At 38.5% G+C, this 17,614-nt stretch overlaps 1 protein-coding gene across 3 annotated transcripts in view; it reads right to left on the bottom strand.

Moving 5' to 3' along the window:
• The window catches only part of fray (oxidative stress responsive kinase frayed), a 147,399-nt gene that overhangs the window by 116,484 nt on the left and 13,301 nt on the right, over positions 1 to 17,614 (bottom strand). The window lies entirely within an intron of this gene.

Raw genomic sequence — 17,614 nt, forward strand, 5'->3', positions numbered from 1 at the left:
GCTTTATGTGCCGTCGTCCTTACGAATAGCCTCAAATAAGAACCGAAATGGACGCGAACTGCGTGCTTCCGGGCGGAACATAATGCAAGTCCGTACAGATCTGACCTTCCTTCTGGACTGCAATGAGATGATACGTGATGGAGTGGAAGGGAAACCAAAATGCTTGGGGAAAATCTGTTCACAGCCAACGTTATCGTTGACATAATTCAATAATAATCATCATCATCATCATCACCACCACCACCACCACCACCACCACCATCATCATCATCATCATCATGGAATTCGACCATGCAAAGGTCAGCTGTCTCTTCACTGGCCTTCTTTGCTGTCTTCGGATTATTCTTTTCAGTCTATTTCTTGTCATTCTATCTTCGTCCTATATTCACTTTGATTTATATTAGTTAATGTCTGCTTAAAACTGTAACTAATTCCCGGTCGGGGCAAGTTACCTGGTTGAGGTTTTTTCCGGGGTTTTCCCTCAACCCAATATGAGCAAATGCTGGGTAACTTTCGGTGTTGGATCCCGGACTCATTTCACCGGCATTATCACCTTCATCTCATTCAGACTCTAAATAACCTAAGCTGTTGATAAAGCGTCGTAAAATAACCTACTAAAATAAAAAATAAAACTGTAACTAATTTTACTTATAAATTTATAATATTTCATCATATGTTTCACGGTTTGCCCTAGTGTTCCTTTACATATTATAAAGTTACTTATTTTCGGCTCTGAAACAGTAAGCTTGCCAACACAATCTTATCCATCAGACTTAACTCTGAATTCAAATCCGAAAACTTACTCAGACATACGTACATAGTATCCACAGCAACGAACTGAGGCGCCAATACGCTCATTTCTAGGAAATACACTGAATTTCTGAAAAGTGATTGGACAGAACTAATTTACGTGTAAATGTGACCCGCTGCGCGAAAAGGAACGTAAAGTCGTGGAAGGAAATTTTACAGGTGAACAAAATAACTAATTTGTAGTGTAAAGACTGTATTTCTACGTTTTGACATCTTGCGCTACCTGTAGGCTTTTTTACATACTAAACTAGGACGTAGTTCTTAAATACCTAAATCTTTCTTATAGTTGCTAAGGAAACAAGTGAAAACTTTAATTGCATTTTTCTTGAAAAGTAGGCCTACATAATGCAGTATAAATATTCAATAAGTAATACATAGGTTGGATAAAAAGTGATGGAAACACTGCTGTCACGTGACGATGGTGCGTTCGAGAGCTGCCAGCTGTGTGGACATGAACAAGGACTGTTAGATGAGTTAGTGCAGCCAGCGGCGACAGTACTCCATCAATCTACTGCAGTGTGTACAACGTTCACTTTCATAGGGATAGTGCGAGCGCCCTAAGACCATCCTTGCAAAACTAGAGCAACGTCCCTGGATCCAAATTGAAATGGCACGAGGTCATAGTGCACAAGAATGTTTTCAGGGACTGGGTGAAGCATATGGCGATGCAGCGTTGCCATATTGCACAGTTGCACGATGGGTTAAAGCGTTCCGGGAAGGCCTTGTTGCACCGGTTCCAAAGGGAAGGTGACGACTTTCTTGGACGAATCGTCGCTATGGACGAAACCTGGACTCGCTCGTATGAACCAAACTTGAAACGCCAATCAAATGAATGGAAGCATCCCGTTTCTCCTCGTCCAAAGAAAGTGCGCCCTACACAAAGTGCTGTGAAGGAGATGTTCATTGTGGCGTATGACATTGATGGGGTAATACTGCACCACGCTGTACCTCCAAGGCAGACGGAAAACGCGGACTACTGGAACATCCACCGTACTCACCCGATATGATCCATCCGATTACGATCTTTTCACCAAAGTGAAAGAACCACTGCGAGGGACCCGGTACAATACCAGAGATGAACTTATCCGTGCTTTAGGGCGGTCAATACGGAACATCAACAAAGATGTGTACGACGCCTTCCAAACATTTGGCAAAAGGTAATAAATAAGGGGGGCGACTATATAGAGGGTACGTAAATGTTGTACCCCTGTGAATAAAGCCATGTCAGAAATATCGAACTGTTGCCATTACTTTTTATCCTACCCTAGTATATTAAAAACTAAAGCACATAGAACCATGATTTTTTTTAAATGCATAGTATTTCATCCTCTTTTTGAAACCACAAAAAAAAAAAAATGAAAAAATCCGACTTTAGGTTCCATTTCCTGCAACTAATCACAAATTATAGTTTATGGTTTGGCGTGCTCTAGAATCTCCCTACTATCACCTTTCAACGCACGCCCTGTGTAACGCGGTGCGCATGCTCAGTCTTAGTGATAGTCAACGTGAGCCCGAACAGCTGAAGAAACTGCGCTGGGCCGATCCTGAATAATGCTGGACTTGCAGCAGAGTGTAGGCGAGAAGGTGAGGATTCAAGTACCATCATGATGCCCAGAATCGTGAAGGAGGAATTTATCTTGACTGAGAATAATCTCACACTCTTGTGGAAGCGGCAAGTTGTGGGATTTCATGCTGTGAAACATTTTGATACTTATTTATCTCCTTCGCAAACTGGTCCTGTCTGCAAGGACCTCGTCGTCCTGGACTTCAATGAGTATAGCGCCCAATTATTCCCCTCGTGACGATCTCCTGTGGCACATCTTGCACAGCATCCAGCATCTCTGTGACTTATTCTTGTTGAAGTAGTAGATGTAATGGCTCAACTCCACCACCAGTTGTCCTTCAATTGATGTTATGACGGAAGCCGTAATGTTCGTGACTATAAAACGCCATTCTAGATAGGTATGTACTGTTTCTACGTAACACTGCTATAAAAATAAACTACGTACATGGACAAAATGGCTGAGTACTAGAAAGCATGTAGGCTATCAATTGACAAAAAGATTAGCGGGCGAAATGAAGCGTGGGCGGAATTAGCGGTAGACAGTGTGCGCATTATATAGGGTGTTAAGGGGCATACGTCCAAATATTTCGATATTTACTTAAGAAGAATGCATGTAAATCAATGCCCTATTTAATTTCGCCTCGCTCTAATAGTTTTCCATAAATGTGTCCCTATGTGGCCCTATTCCACGAAAGCATGGTCTAATACAGGCCTGCACAAGGTTTGCGCTCACAGCTCATGAGCGGAATGCGGATATTAGCTGCGCTCTGTATAAGGGTGGACTGGAAGAAGGGGTGATCTCGTACAAAATATACACAAAAGGAAGTACTATTACGAGTGCTTATGAAATGAATTCCCGTTCAGTGTTTGCAAAACTATCTTGGACTATTATTAATTAATAAAGAAATATTTATTTTACAGAAATCATAGAAATACTATATCTACTTAAATGTACAATATCATTTTGTTATATTTTTATTTATCAGTACATCAAAACGAGGTTTTATGCTGTTGGCAGCTGAAAGGAACAGTAGCCTACTGATCGTAATGAAACATCAGTTACAGATGTTCGATGTCTGCCTTTATTAAAGTTGATTATAGAAAACAGTTGCTCACAAATATAAATGTTGAGCCAAACATAGCTATCATTTTCACAGCCAGCCTGTGTAGTCGTGGATATTATTGCTAATGTTTAGTTTTGTAAAACTCAACCAGGCTAGTAGTATTATTCAAACGATCTTTAGCCCTTAGGTCACATTGAAGATCAATAAGTTCGAGCTGTAAATCGTTAAATGTTAAATGTTATGTTCCGTCTTTTAGATTCCTCCATACTGTACTGTAGCAGTAGGTAAGCAACGTGAAACAGTTACTGAGAATAGGCCTACACACTGCACTCCGCTAGATAACTGAGTGATCGTTTCCCTCTCCTCTACCTATAGCAAGTCTATGTCATTCTGACGTATCTTCCTCCCCGTTTCGGCGAGCGGTAAACATGGCTCTCCCTAGCGCGCGCGCTCGTTGATCGCTATTTGTGCAGGTATGGTGTAATACATTACAAGTGTATTGAGCTGTAATTAATAGTTAATAGCAGAATAGTGTTCCACGAAGGTTTCTTGTACATTTGTACTTTATTACTCCATACTTACGATTTTTCATTGTTCTGTTCCACGTAAGTATTAGTCGGTCTGTTGTAATTTATACAGATTTCTCTACAACTGAAAGAATGCTTATAACTTCAAGTCCCGTTGAACTTTTTGTGTAATTCAAGGAAATAGTTGACTGAAATGATATGTAGTCTAATAGTAGTAGTATCCGTGTATAGAATAGATTTCCATTTTAACTCTGTACTTGAATGCAATGAACGTTTTAGGTGAAGCAGAAGGGCCTTTTACATAAATTAGAACTGGTCGTCAGCACTCGCTGAAATGGGCGATGGCCGTGACGGGTAAGATGTGCATCGAAATATGCTCCGTCCTGCAGAAGGGAGAGAGAGAAAGCAGCCATGAATGTACGTCAGTGCAATGTGTTATCCGCGGGTTAGCCCGAGGGTGCAATGTGCTGATGACCGCTGGATTAGAACATCAAACGAATCGAAGTAAATCATTATCAGCTAAGCACCAGTTAGTAAATGAGGAGCATCGTTTCAAAACGTATTAAGTCCCCCAGTGGGCGAAATTAAATTTGTTACTTTCTATTTATTTATCTTTCATGCTGTGAAGTCTGATGGTTCCAAGTCGTCATATTTGTAAACTGTTAAACCAGTACTTAAAAATGGTTTTGTGTAGTGTTTTGAAAACTTCTCCGGTTTACGAGTAATCCAGTTTTTCGTCGTTCGTGTAAAAAAATTGTAAGGGGCACATAATACGTTTTGAAACGATGCTCCTCAAATACTCTTCACTGCTTGGGTAATGATAGTCAAAACCATGGCATAGCAGATATGCATAGAATATCAAAGTTTTCAGTGTGTAGATGAATTCACTGTGTGATAGTAGCTATGAAGAACATAACTCCTTATTGTGTCTCTTTTTTTTTTTTTTTTTTTTTTTTTTTTTCTAAATGTACCGAACATAATGTCTTTCTTTGCCTCTAGCTCTTGTAAAATAAACGATTAATTTTAGTCTCTTTTAAGACCATTTTCACAAATTTTTCTTGTTTGTGAAACAATAGCAAACAAATTAACGCGCTCAAATGGGAAGACCGATACATGTATTGCAATTGGTACGCCTACTGTTACGCACGGATAATTACGACCGTCGTCGTCTTGAAGTGGAAGATAACGTTTAAATATTGACAAATACGTGATAAAGCATTTAAATTCTCATTACTCCTGATAAAATAATTCAGACAAATATTACAGGAATAATGATAAACCGTTCCTTGCATCCTGAAATACGAATTTATTACCAAGGAGATGGACATAAACTGATTCAGAGTATGACGTCATGTGGCAAAAGCAATTCCTCTGCCATACACTTCTATGACGCCACTAATACTATACAACTGTTACAACTCCATACTACAGGCTACAAGTGCTTTTACTAATAACGTGTTTATTAGACCATACTTTTGTGGAATGGAATAGAGTCCAGGGCCATATTCATAGACATTCTTAGCGCGGGCTTCCGGTGGATGATCAGCGAACTAACGTTTTTCGTATTCATAAACCAGTGTTAGCGATGTGATATGATATGAATCCTGTACAAGTAATCAGTCGATAGCCGGGGCTAGTTTAGCACGTTCGTAGTGCGGGCTAGCGAAATGTCTATGCATAGCACCCCAGATGTTTTATGAGCGATCTTACTATGAAACGCCTGTCAGATTAGACTACACGCACGTACTCCAGCATAATCTCTTTCTCAGTCATTAACCTTGCAGGAAGCTCACTTGACGTAATGGAAGGATTCACTGATGCTGAATTAGCCGATGTTCATTTAATGTACGAACAGCAAGAGAATCTGCAATCTGTTGGCTGCGATTCCAAAGAGACTAATGTTCGTTGCTGTATCAGGGATACAGGAGCTCCTCGTCCTCGGATCGAGTACTGTGGACTGCCACGTGATGTAGTTTCCTTTTGTAATATGACCACTTTTCTAACACAATTTGGACATTGGTTAAGGAAATATTAACTTTTGTTAACAATTGAGAAATTTTATTTAGTAAGTTTCTTTTATTTCAATAACAATAATTTAAATTAATCTAAATTCATTTTAATTATTTCGTGATAGTTTGGAAATGAATGTTACATTACTTACACAGTTATTTTTTATTTTGATAATTTGGGTAACATTACTTTCAAGCTTTTGTTTTATTGCAGGCTACCATTCTTATGAGAATAAGAATGTAGTCTGTGTTAATGAATAAATATGGGAAATGCCTGTTATTATTCGGTTGAGAAGCTTTTATCATCCAGTCTGCTGTCAAAAAATCTGGAAGTTAGAATTTATAAAACAGTTATATTACCGGTTGTTCTTTATGGTTGGAAACTTGGACTCTCACTTTGAGAGAGGAACATGGGTTAAAGGTATTTGAGAATAAGGTGCTTAGGAAAATATTTGGGGCTAAAAGGGATGAAGTTACAGGAGAATGGAGAAAGTTACACAACACAGAACTACACGCATTGTATTCTTCACCTGACATAATTAGGAACATTAAATCCAGACGTTATGGGCAGGGCATGTAGCACGTATGGGCGAATCCAGAAATGCATATAGAGTGTTAGTTGGGAGGCCGGAGGGAAAAAGACCTTTAGGAAGGCCGAGACGTAGATGGGAAGATAATATTAAAATGGATTTGAGGGAGGTGGGAGATGATGATAGAGAATGGATTAATCTTGCTCAGGATAGGGACCAATGGCGGGCTTATGTGAGGGCGGCAATGAACCTCCGGGTTCCTTAAACGCCAGTAACTAAGTAAGCAAGTAAGTCTGTGTTAGTAGTTCACGTCATGTATTAAAAATAATCATTCAATAATTTCACGGAAATCGCACACAACACTGACATCTCGACAAGGGCACTTTTTTTGCATCAAGAAAGATGCGAACGCGTATTTCCGCCATCTCAAAACCGATTATTATTTGAAGAATCGCAGCACTTTTTCCTTACTTCGTAAAATGCCTAAGCAATAACCGCAACCTTCTACAAATAAACGCGAGCACTGAGAACGGCGCAATCGTGTCCAGCGATGGATTCCGGATCGGCAAACCGGATGAAACCCACCCGGACTGCAGCTCTATCTGATCCTCTGTTATCACATCAACACAGATCCAGGGCGCCTTAGCACCAGTACGGATGTACTTGATCATACATACCTACGGGTGCGCCTCGCTAACTGCTGGTCTCTTCATTATACCAGCATGATCGGTCCAATGATATACGTTAGTATGTATCTTTGTAAGTACGAAATGACAATATAAACATTGAAAATTTATCCTTTCAAAAAAGTGAAAAAATTCAAATATCTCGGACAACAGTAACAAGTATAAATGACACTCGAGAGGAAATTAAACGCGAAATAAATATGGGAAATGCCTTCTATTATTCGGTTGAGAAACTTTTGTCATCCAATCTGTTTTCAAAAAGTTGAAAGTTAGAATTTATAAAACAGTTATATTACCGGTTGTTCTGTAAAGTTGTGGAACTTTGACTGTCACTTTGAGAGAGGATGTTTGAGAATAAAGGGCTTAGGCAAATATTTGGGGCTAAGCGGAATGAAGTTACAAGAGAATGGAGAAAGTTACACAACGCAGAACTGTACGCATTGCATTCTTCACCCGACATAATTAGGAACATTCAATCCAGACGTTTGAAATGGGCAGGGCATGCAGCATGTATGGGTGAATCCAGGAATTCATATAGAGTGTTAGTTGGGAGGCCGGAGGGAAAAAATCTCTGGGGAGGCCGAGTCGTAGATGGGAGGATAATATTAAAATGGATTTGAGAGAGGTGGGATATGATGGTAGTTGTTGTTTAGTCGGCCAGAGAACTAGGCCAGGAGATAATGGGGTAGGGTAGCCAGTTCCTTTCCCCCTCCATTGCATACTTCGGCGATTAGCTACATATTACACTAATCAGACTTCAGATGCATACAAACAATTCTTCCTCTTAATATATATATATATATATATATATATATATATATATATATATATACATGGATTTGAACCCAGGCCCGCTCAGACATGCTGTTACTCCACAGCAGTGGGTTATAATGTCTAGGATCTAGGTACCCGCGATTTGAAAATTGTGGCATCTCATTGAACTCAAACTGATGGTAGGGATTGGATTAATCTTGCTCAGGATAGGGACCGATGGCGGGCTTAGGCCTATGTAAGGGCGGGAATGAACCTCCAAGTTTCTTAAGAGCCATTTTGTAAATATGTCTCTTTGTAAGGTTTCCTAGAGACATGAGACCTATGATAACTGATATAATCGTAACGTTTGCGTTATTATTATTATTATTATTACTAGCCGTACCCGTGCGCTCCGCTGCACCCGTTAGAAATAAATATAAAGTAATTACATAATTAAAATAGGACATCTGGTCCAGGGAACATTCGTGTTTGATAGAAGGATAAATCGTTTAATATGTTACTTAATTTAAATTGCATCCAAATAATTAAAATGCGATCATTTCCGTCCAGAGATACTCATTTGGTGCAATGACAGTTCCTTTAACATGTTTCTTAATTTTTATTACATGCAACCATAGTTTAATGAAGATTGACATCATTTAGATTTAATGTGTATATTTTATTTTACTTGTTATATGTTTCCATTGAATTATGGTAATAACTTAATTTTAACCCTTGTTTTTTACGTATTCTGTAAATGGCGCTTGGCCCACTATGGTTCTGAACCCTTCAAATAACTTAAATTATATTATATAATATTACATATTATATTATATTATATTATATTATATTATATTATATCAGAAATTACTGTAATAACATTATAGCATTATGTCCATCTAGAGAAACTACACTTTCCAATGGTGAAATATATACAAATCGGTTAATTTAGCTTCCGATATTACTTCATACAAACACAGAAACATTCTCTGTAGGCTATCTTTCATAGCTTTCGATTGTTGCTCTCCAAGGCCCCTTATAGACGAAGTCATTTGTTTTTTAATTCATTACACGGCCTTAGATGGCAGTTATTTTAATTTTAAAACTCTTTTATCTCATTAAATATCAATCCTATCAAAATGTTTCAAGGAATAAAACTTATCGAAAATTATTTTTAAAGAAACTTTTGTTATGTAACATTTTTCACAAAAATCAATAATAAGCGAGATATTTCGATTTATTTAATTCAGATCCCTTTATAACCCCCTTTTTAAATAATGTATTTTGAATGCCATATAGCCTAAAATCTACGTTACAACGAACTTAATTTATATTACAATTTTCATCGAAATTGGTTCAGCCATTATCGCGTGAAAAGGTAACAAATATAGAGACAGACAGACAAGACAGACAGACATACAAACAAAAATTTAAAAAAGGCGATTTTCGGTTTCAGGGTGGTTAATTATATATGTTAGGACCAATTATTTTTGGAAAATCGAAAATTACCAGAAAAATTTCGGCTACAGATTTATTATTAGTATAGATTATTATTATTATTATTATTATTATTATTATTATTATTATTATTATTATTGTTGATATTCACACCGCATCAGTCAGTTCACTTATCAGAGTGAATTAACTGACGAAGCGATGAACTACATAACGCCAGTTCAAGGTCCGCCTGGTGTGAAATATCCAGTTAGCGGGTCAGGCAGCAGCAGTGGCCCGTGGTGCGTTGTCTCCATCTCCAGCCCGTGTCTGACACGCAGACGCCAAGTTACACGCATACGCACTTCCTGCAATAAACAACGGCGCGCTCTGTCTCTCACACCAAAAAGAGAGTACTTCGATACCCGACACGTTCTACGAGAATTCCGGTCGACTGAGGGGCTAAAGACAGATTTCCTACTTCCTCGTTCCCAATGCAATTTCATCCATCATTGCCCGATTATGGCCGACCTATCATCTCACTGTCTCTGAATAATAATCATCTCATCGTCTATGAACAGCCTCTTTAGTTTAAATGTTCGTTAAATTATTATGACAATCATTTCATCGTTTATCAACCGTCTCTTTAGTTTAAATGTTCGTTAAAAAATTATTATTATTAAAATCGCCTCGTCTATGAATAGTATCAATAGTACTAAGGTTCATTAAATAATTACAACAATCGTCTCATCGTCTATGAATAGCAACATTATAGTCCCGTCGCTCTAATTTCCGGCAGCCAATCACGTTGCAGGTCGGCTACATTTAAACGTGTGCGTCTTGTGAGTCGCTTATGAAGACGTTATTCATTTCTTAAGGCTCGATAAATACTTAATATAATCGCCCGCCATTTTGGCTCTTTCGTTGGTGTTCGCAGAAAGCACACGAAGACGTTATTTACCACTCAATTATTTGCTGAATTACAATGCGTTTGATTTATTATCATAGGAGCTACGACATGATAATGTTTAACGGTGTGGCAAATAGATTCCTCGTATGGTAGCTCGGGAACGAAAGAACAAAAATGGCGAACGATACTACCTACCTAAACTTTATAGAGCCTTCACGTAAGCAAAGAGGCGGAGTCACGCCGGAAATAACAGCGTCGCGACTATAGTTTAAAGTTTCATTAAATAAAATAATTATCACAGAAATCGTCTCATCGTTTATGAACAGCCTCTTTAGTTTAATCATTAATACAATATTCCTCTCGTCGTTTTTGTTAGCTTTGTTACTTTAATGCCTCAATAAATTATTTCTTGTATATCTGTCGTTAACTACGTCGTATGACAATCTGATGTAATAATGTGTTTCAGTCTATACGATTACAGCAGTTACCATTTCATATTTTATACTGGCATTTGAAATGTGGATATGGAGAAGAATGGAACGTGTGAAGGGAATGAAGCTGTGTTGGAAGGAAGAACGATGCTGAAACTGATCAGGAAGAGGGAAAGAATTGGTTGGGTCACTGGCTGAGGAGAAAATGAAGGATGCATTGGAAGGAATGGTGAACGGGAGAAGGGTTCGAGGTAGAAGAAGATATCAGATCATAGACGACATTAAGATATATGGATCATATGAGGAAACGAAGAGGAAGACAGAAAATAGGAAAGATTGGAGAAAGCTGGGTTTGCAGTGAAAGACCTGCCCCTGGGCAGAACACTAAATGAATGAAACGAATTTTATACTGCATGTTGCTAACAGTCCTGGGGTTGCCCAACACTGCTGCAGCCTTCTTGCGAGGTCCATCTCCTCACGTCTCAAGATGTGGTAACGAGCAACGCACGCGTATCACGTCGTCAAGGAAACCGAGCAGGGAAGACGAGGGCTAGATCGGATTAGGGCTGGGAATGGAGAAGTTCGGTTCGGAGCAGTTATTGTGACGTCATTACTCGGTTGAATCGAGTACAGTACAGAGTACAAATTTGTGGCGGCAGATTAAAAATTTTGATAGATTGAGTCGATTTTAGAACGTACTTTGAAAGTGAAACCAAGGGTGTTTTAAATGTGTCGTAGTAAAGCGCTTTCGCTTCGCCAATTGACGAGGAAAAAGTGCTTTTCTTCATTGCAAAAAGACGGTTGCAAATTTCATTTGCGTGATTACAATTATTTGCGGAGTTATTTTGTATGAAAGGCGTATTTAACTTCCAGTTTTGTTACATATGACACACGAAATAAAATTGATAAAATAATTTATAATAATAACAGCTAATGAATTAACATGTGAGGTAAACGTTAAACGCTGCAGTTAATAAAAGAGAAGATGGAAAGAAACGGGCTCCATGAAGCGCTGCCTAAAACACTTAAAAATAACACACAGAATTATTTACTATTACGGAAAGTGGATAAAATAATCAATAAAACGTGGAATCTTAAACTGAAGAACATAATGTTTATTTATTTTATAACATTACTAGCCTTAAATACAACCTTGTTCTCTTTGGTGAAGAGTAATATTACTGATAACCTAAGTAATCAAGTAACATAATTCGTAGAAATAAGTACAAATAAAATGATGACTGATGAGATAACACAAATCCAATAAACACAAATAGAAGAAAAATATAATGCACTTCCTTTTTTAACATATTTTAATATTAATCAAACACTCTATTATTATTGCTATTATTATTATTATTATTATTATTATTATTATTATTATTATTATTATGTGTAGCAATATGTTCAGACTGTCGGTGTTCATTAGGCCCACTTGACAGGTCATATAGTAGGATGAACTCCTCTTCAATACTAGAGGCCTTTCAGCCCGCCTTGGGGATAAGGAAATAATTTGTCCTGCAGCAGAAAATATTTAAATACAACAGTACTACGTTGTTGTCTGCTAGAATTAAGTAAAACACGAGAACTCTGTTTGAACTGACCGGTAACGGCTACGGTTAACCGAGTAACTCCGGTGCTCCGCTGCCAATCACATAAACCGGTAGAATCGAGCAACTCAACAGTTCTACTCGCTCCGTCCCCAGCTCTAGACCGAATTATGCGGAAATGTCCGAAACGGATTCTTGAATGACTTCGAATGCCGTGTTGTGCATCTTGTTGACCGATGCAGTAGGCAGGTTTTTCTTTTATAATGTAATCTCTCCGCGTCACTCTGCCAGCCTCGACGCCGTGTTACATGGCTTTCAACAAGCCGGCAATTGCACAGCGGGGTTGGGGAGTTACGCGTAAGAAATTACTCTTTACAAAATACACGTAAAGATGCGTAATTTATGTCATAAATGTAAAAAAGTAGTAATAACTTCAAAACTTGTTGTAATACACAAATAAACAAAGTGTTAAACTGTTACTGGAGGTCCTAGGCTAGCAGCGTGCATTGCTAGCGGTAATTCATTCCAGCTCTTCATTTCTTCTATCCCTTGAAACGATAAGCCGACACCACACAGTGTTTCCGCGTATTGCTTGCTATTCGTCACACCGATACAGATCCCAGAGTTTACTAACTAGTCATCTAAGATTGCCAACTGTTTCGGTTTTCATCATTTTTTCCACCGGCATCTTTTGCCTCCATATTTTTTACTGGACTCCTTATATCACTGTGGTAGTGGATAGTGTGTTGTGCGGCTTGCTGACCCGTTTATTATTCAGTATATCCCCACACCGAACAAGTCCTGTTCACAGAGGCCAATATTAAAACAGGAAACACAAAATTTGTCGTCCCTTTGAGAACTCTCTGTGGATATTTTCCCGCGTAGAAAATCGTGTAAAATATTAGTTTTTGTACGCGATATAAATTAGTGTAATTTACGTAAAATAAGTGGAATGTAATTTACTCTGCCAACCTTCGTTGGTGTATAGTGTATATGGGCTATTCCATCTCAAATCGACCGAAATATAGAGAAAATTGACCTTGCAATTTTTAAATACAATGAAACTTTTTCTGTCCGTTGACAACTGTGATACAATGTTTTGTGCAAAGTTTGAGGCATCAGAACTTCACAGTGTTTAAATTAAAAATATTTAAATTTACCGTATTTTCATAAAATTAGCAACTTTGAACTGTTGTGGCTCCGAAACCCTTTCACCCAATGATCAAAATCGTGGTTTATTTTGATGCTGAGAAATTAAAGTTTACATTGACATGTAAATAGTTTTTCTTACTTTTTATGGAAATGGAGAAATTTAGATTTTTCTTCATTAAGACGCCTTTGCCCACGAAAAAATATTTTTAAAATATATGTTTAGATTCCGCATCGAAAGTACAAATAAACACATATTTTTTACTGGTGCACTGTTGATAAGAAAGTATTGAAAATATCAAATAAAGAAAATAAATAGTACGCGCGAAAAGTAACCAGCTGACTGTAGGTAGTCGAGACAAGCAAGGCCAGGAGACAAACACGTGATGTGTCGTCTAGCAGTCATGGCTGGGCTAGCTTTATCACAAGTTTTCATAAACACAGGAGTAAAATGACGCCCAATACTCGCTTATCTTCAGCTCTCGGCCAGTGTGTGGGGTACTGCGCCGTTCAAGTCTAGGCGTGTGAAAATAATATATTTAATACCCTCGAAACTTATTGCCGAGCCACTAAGCAAACAATGCCGAATCCCTCTTAATAATACAAGGTTTTTCTCAATATTTTTTACATTTTTACAAATGGCCAAAAAGCCTAAAAGTAAGTAAAATCAGATTATCTGTCTCTCTGTATACAATAAAAATAAGGATTACTTGTTAACATAACCTACCAAATGTCACTTCAAAATGAGCTCCCGTTCAATGTTCTGCAGTAAATGGTTCCAGAGTTCTGAGCGCTGAAAGAGGCTTGTTTTTATAAAATACGCTAAATTTGTCGCTCAACAACACGAAAACCGTTTGACTTTCGATAGTATATTTTTGAAAATGCACTCCCCTCAGCACCTTGTATAAGTAGGGAAAAAATTAGAGTATTAAAAAATGCGAGGTTTTTTACTGATCGATTTCATATGGAATAGCCCGGATGATGCAGCAGTCCTGGGCTATGGGAAGACTAACTTTGTGGAATCTGAGTCAGTGTCTGCATGGACATCACCCACAGCCTCCATTTTCATTCGGTAATTAATGAATTCATTGGCTCGACACTCGAGTGACGCTGGGGCGTGGAATAGAGCCTACCGATCAACTGCAGGAAATAACTGTATTGCAGACAATTGATGCTCTCAACATCACGCCCACGACGAGTCTTACAGCGCCATGCCAGGTTATTGCTAGATGCCCTGATGCTATCTGCTATGTCATCTAGCCAGCTCGTTTTGTGCCTACCAACTCTATTTTGCCATTAGACATGCATCCAGAAATATTCCTGAATGCTACTGATAAGTATCCCAGTCATTGCAAGCTTCTTACTTGAATATCAGCAACTGTATTGATATACTCGTATTTTTACATATTTTGAAGTTCATTTTCCTTTTAATTCGCCTGTTCCCTGCCACATGTCAGTCCATTATCAATTCCTCAGTATTTTCCTCATCGTACAACAAATATAACACCGCAATGAAATACAGCCTATGTGACGAAATGACAAGACAGAAAAACATAGCCTACAGTTATCAATCACATGACCACCAGCATGAAGGACAGCGACCCGTTGAGTCTGTCTACTCCGTGACGAAGAAGTAGAAGTAAAACAGTTTGTTTGGTTTCAATTATTCAGAATTTAAGAAATTCCGTGCCATCCTACATTCGCAGTGTTGTCGGTACTCCAGAAAGAGCCTGCTGTGTAAATCAAACTTTCGCAAAACTGAGTTACAATCGGTGATGGGTAAACCCCTGGGAACTTTGTCATCGGGAATATTTCCGGTAATGCTCCCCGAAAAATTCCCAGTCAACAAAATGAAAAAGCTTAGTAAAATTAAGTGGTACAGACTACTTTCGTAATATGTGAAACAGGAAACAATTAAATATGGACACGAGGGTTATCCAGCGAATAGGGATTATGAAGAACGGACACTGAGCGAATTTTCCTGTGTTTTGTTTCTCTGTGCGTTTAGTTTCACTTTCAAGCGCTAGAGGTTAGTGTAATCGAGCATACGCTAAGATAATAATTGAGTATAGAGTTGAGACACAGGATCCAAACATCGCCTACCTTATTGCATAATCCAGTAACGCTTTGCTTCAAATAAATTCAAGTTAACAGCTTTTCCTTATTTCTCAATGACGAACTAGTTGTAATGATCATTTTTAATATTTCAGATATAATAAATTATATTATAAAATAATATAATACATTATAAAATTAAGTATCAAATTCGTTTTAAATTTGTACATAATATAATATAGGTATATGGTTTTACTTCTCATAAGAGTTTTGTTTTTCCATTTTCAGTGCTATCAAATCATTACATATTTTAATTGTTGTTGGGGTCAACGTCTCAACTCTCATTATAAAGGAACTCTGGAGTCTAGACATTACAGTTAATGACGGATTTATTATTTTATGGATCCAATTTATTTTATTTGAGTACATAATGTACAGTTACCCTAAAAAAGAATGAGACGATTCTTGGTCGTCGGAAGTTAAAGTTCTACAGCGCGGTTCACTCGATATCGACGTAGGGATACATAACATGACAGATAGTACAAGAATTGTTACAAGGACCACAACAAGGACAAGGACCACAATAAGGATCACGAAGAAGACTGCCATTTAAGGCCAGGATTTCACAACATAGCTCGAGTCCCAAAATATCATTGCTTCACTGTACCGAATGGCAAATGCCTGCTAACGGATCTACATTCTGGACTGCTGCTATCACTGTCTTGTCTCGGTAGCTCATATAGTAGCGTGCCGGTTCCATTGTATAACCGAAACGTCTCGTGTTCGATCCCAGGTAAAACTTTTTTTTTATTGAGGTGTAATTAATTTGTTCAGAGTTCCTCGACTGTCTAATTTGTCGAAAAATATGGAATAATTTATGCCTAATTTCTGGGTCTTACAAGTGGGCTGAACCTCGTCAACAAAAATAAATCTTACTTGGAAGTTAAAAGTATTCTTCCTCAAACAAAAATCATAAGAAACAAAAAGAGACCTGTTAACTTAAAATCTTGTCCACATGCCATCAGCTTCTATTACAGCTCTAAGTCGATCCGGCATGGATGTCACGAGATTGTGGAATAAGTTCTGATCCCCGGCGAGATCTTCCCAGGTGTCAACAACTTGATCCCACAATTCGTCTCGATTTCGAGGGCGTCGGTGGGCTTAGGTGGCTATCCTTCTCTTTTTCAATTCCGCCCATAAATTTTCGATGACATTCAAATCAGGTGACTTCGGAGGCCAATTAATGATTTCGATCTCGGGTCTCCTTTGAAACGTTCTCGCGCGGAGGGAAGGAATATATTTTCCAGAATGTGCTCGTAAGTTTCCGCATTAAACCGGCAATCGATGCGTTCTATAACGCCAGGTCCATCGTAAGACATCCACCCCCAACACGATATGCTAAAGCGCCCCGATCTTTCACGTCGGTGCACATAGCGCTGATCATGTCGGAGACCATCCTCACGATAGACACGGACAGGACCTTCGTAATCACTCGAGATGGTTGTTTCGTCGGAGAAAATTACATTTCTCCAATCGAAATCCACTCGATTGGTAGCGAAGGCAAGACGGTCGACAGCTTGTGCTTCCCCCAATATTTCCATTTGCGCAGCCCTCCGGCTCCTAATACCGCGGTTCCTCAACCTGCTGATCACAGTCCGTGAAGAGCCGGGAAAGTTAGATGCTGCTCTTATTTCGTTACCAGTCAGAAAGGGGTCCTGTCGAACTGTCTCGAATAAAAGAGCATCCTCTTCCAATGAAGAAATCCGCGGACGCCCAGGAATAGGGCGATTTTCGACCTCCCCAAAATTTTGGTAACGATGAACCCATCTCGCGGCTGTACTTCCAGGAACACCGACCAAACGGCCAGCAGATCTAACCCCATATCCAGCCTCAACTAGAGCTATAACTCGCTGTCTCATGTCACGTTACGATGAGAAATGAGAGATGACGATAATACTTTAGTGTAGACAATGACTATTTAACATGATATAGAATTATTGAAATAAGAGGCATCTTGCATAGTAAGAGTTAATAAATCAACCCTAAATTAAATATCTAAATAACAGGAAGTCCAATTGTTGCGAAACTAATCAAATTAAATCTAATTACATTAAATAAACAAACCCCAAGTTATGACACCAC

This window comes from Periplaneta americana, chromosome 12, assembly GCF_040183065.1.
Source record: "Periplaneta americana isolate PAMFEO1 chromosome 12, P.americana_PAMFEO1_priV1, whole genome shotgun sequence".
Classification (NCBI taxonomy): Eukaryota; Metazoa; Arthropoda; class Insecta; order Blattodea; family Blattidae; genus Periplaneta; species Periplaneta americana.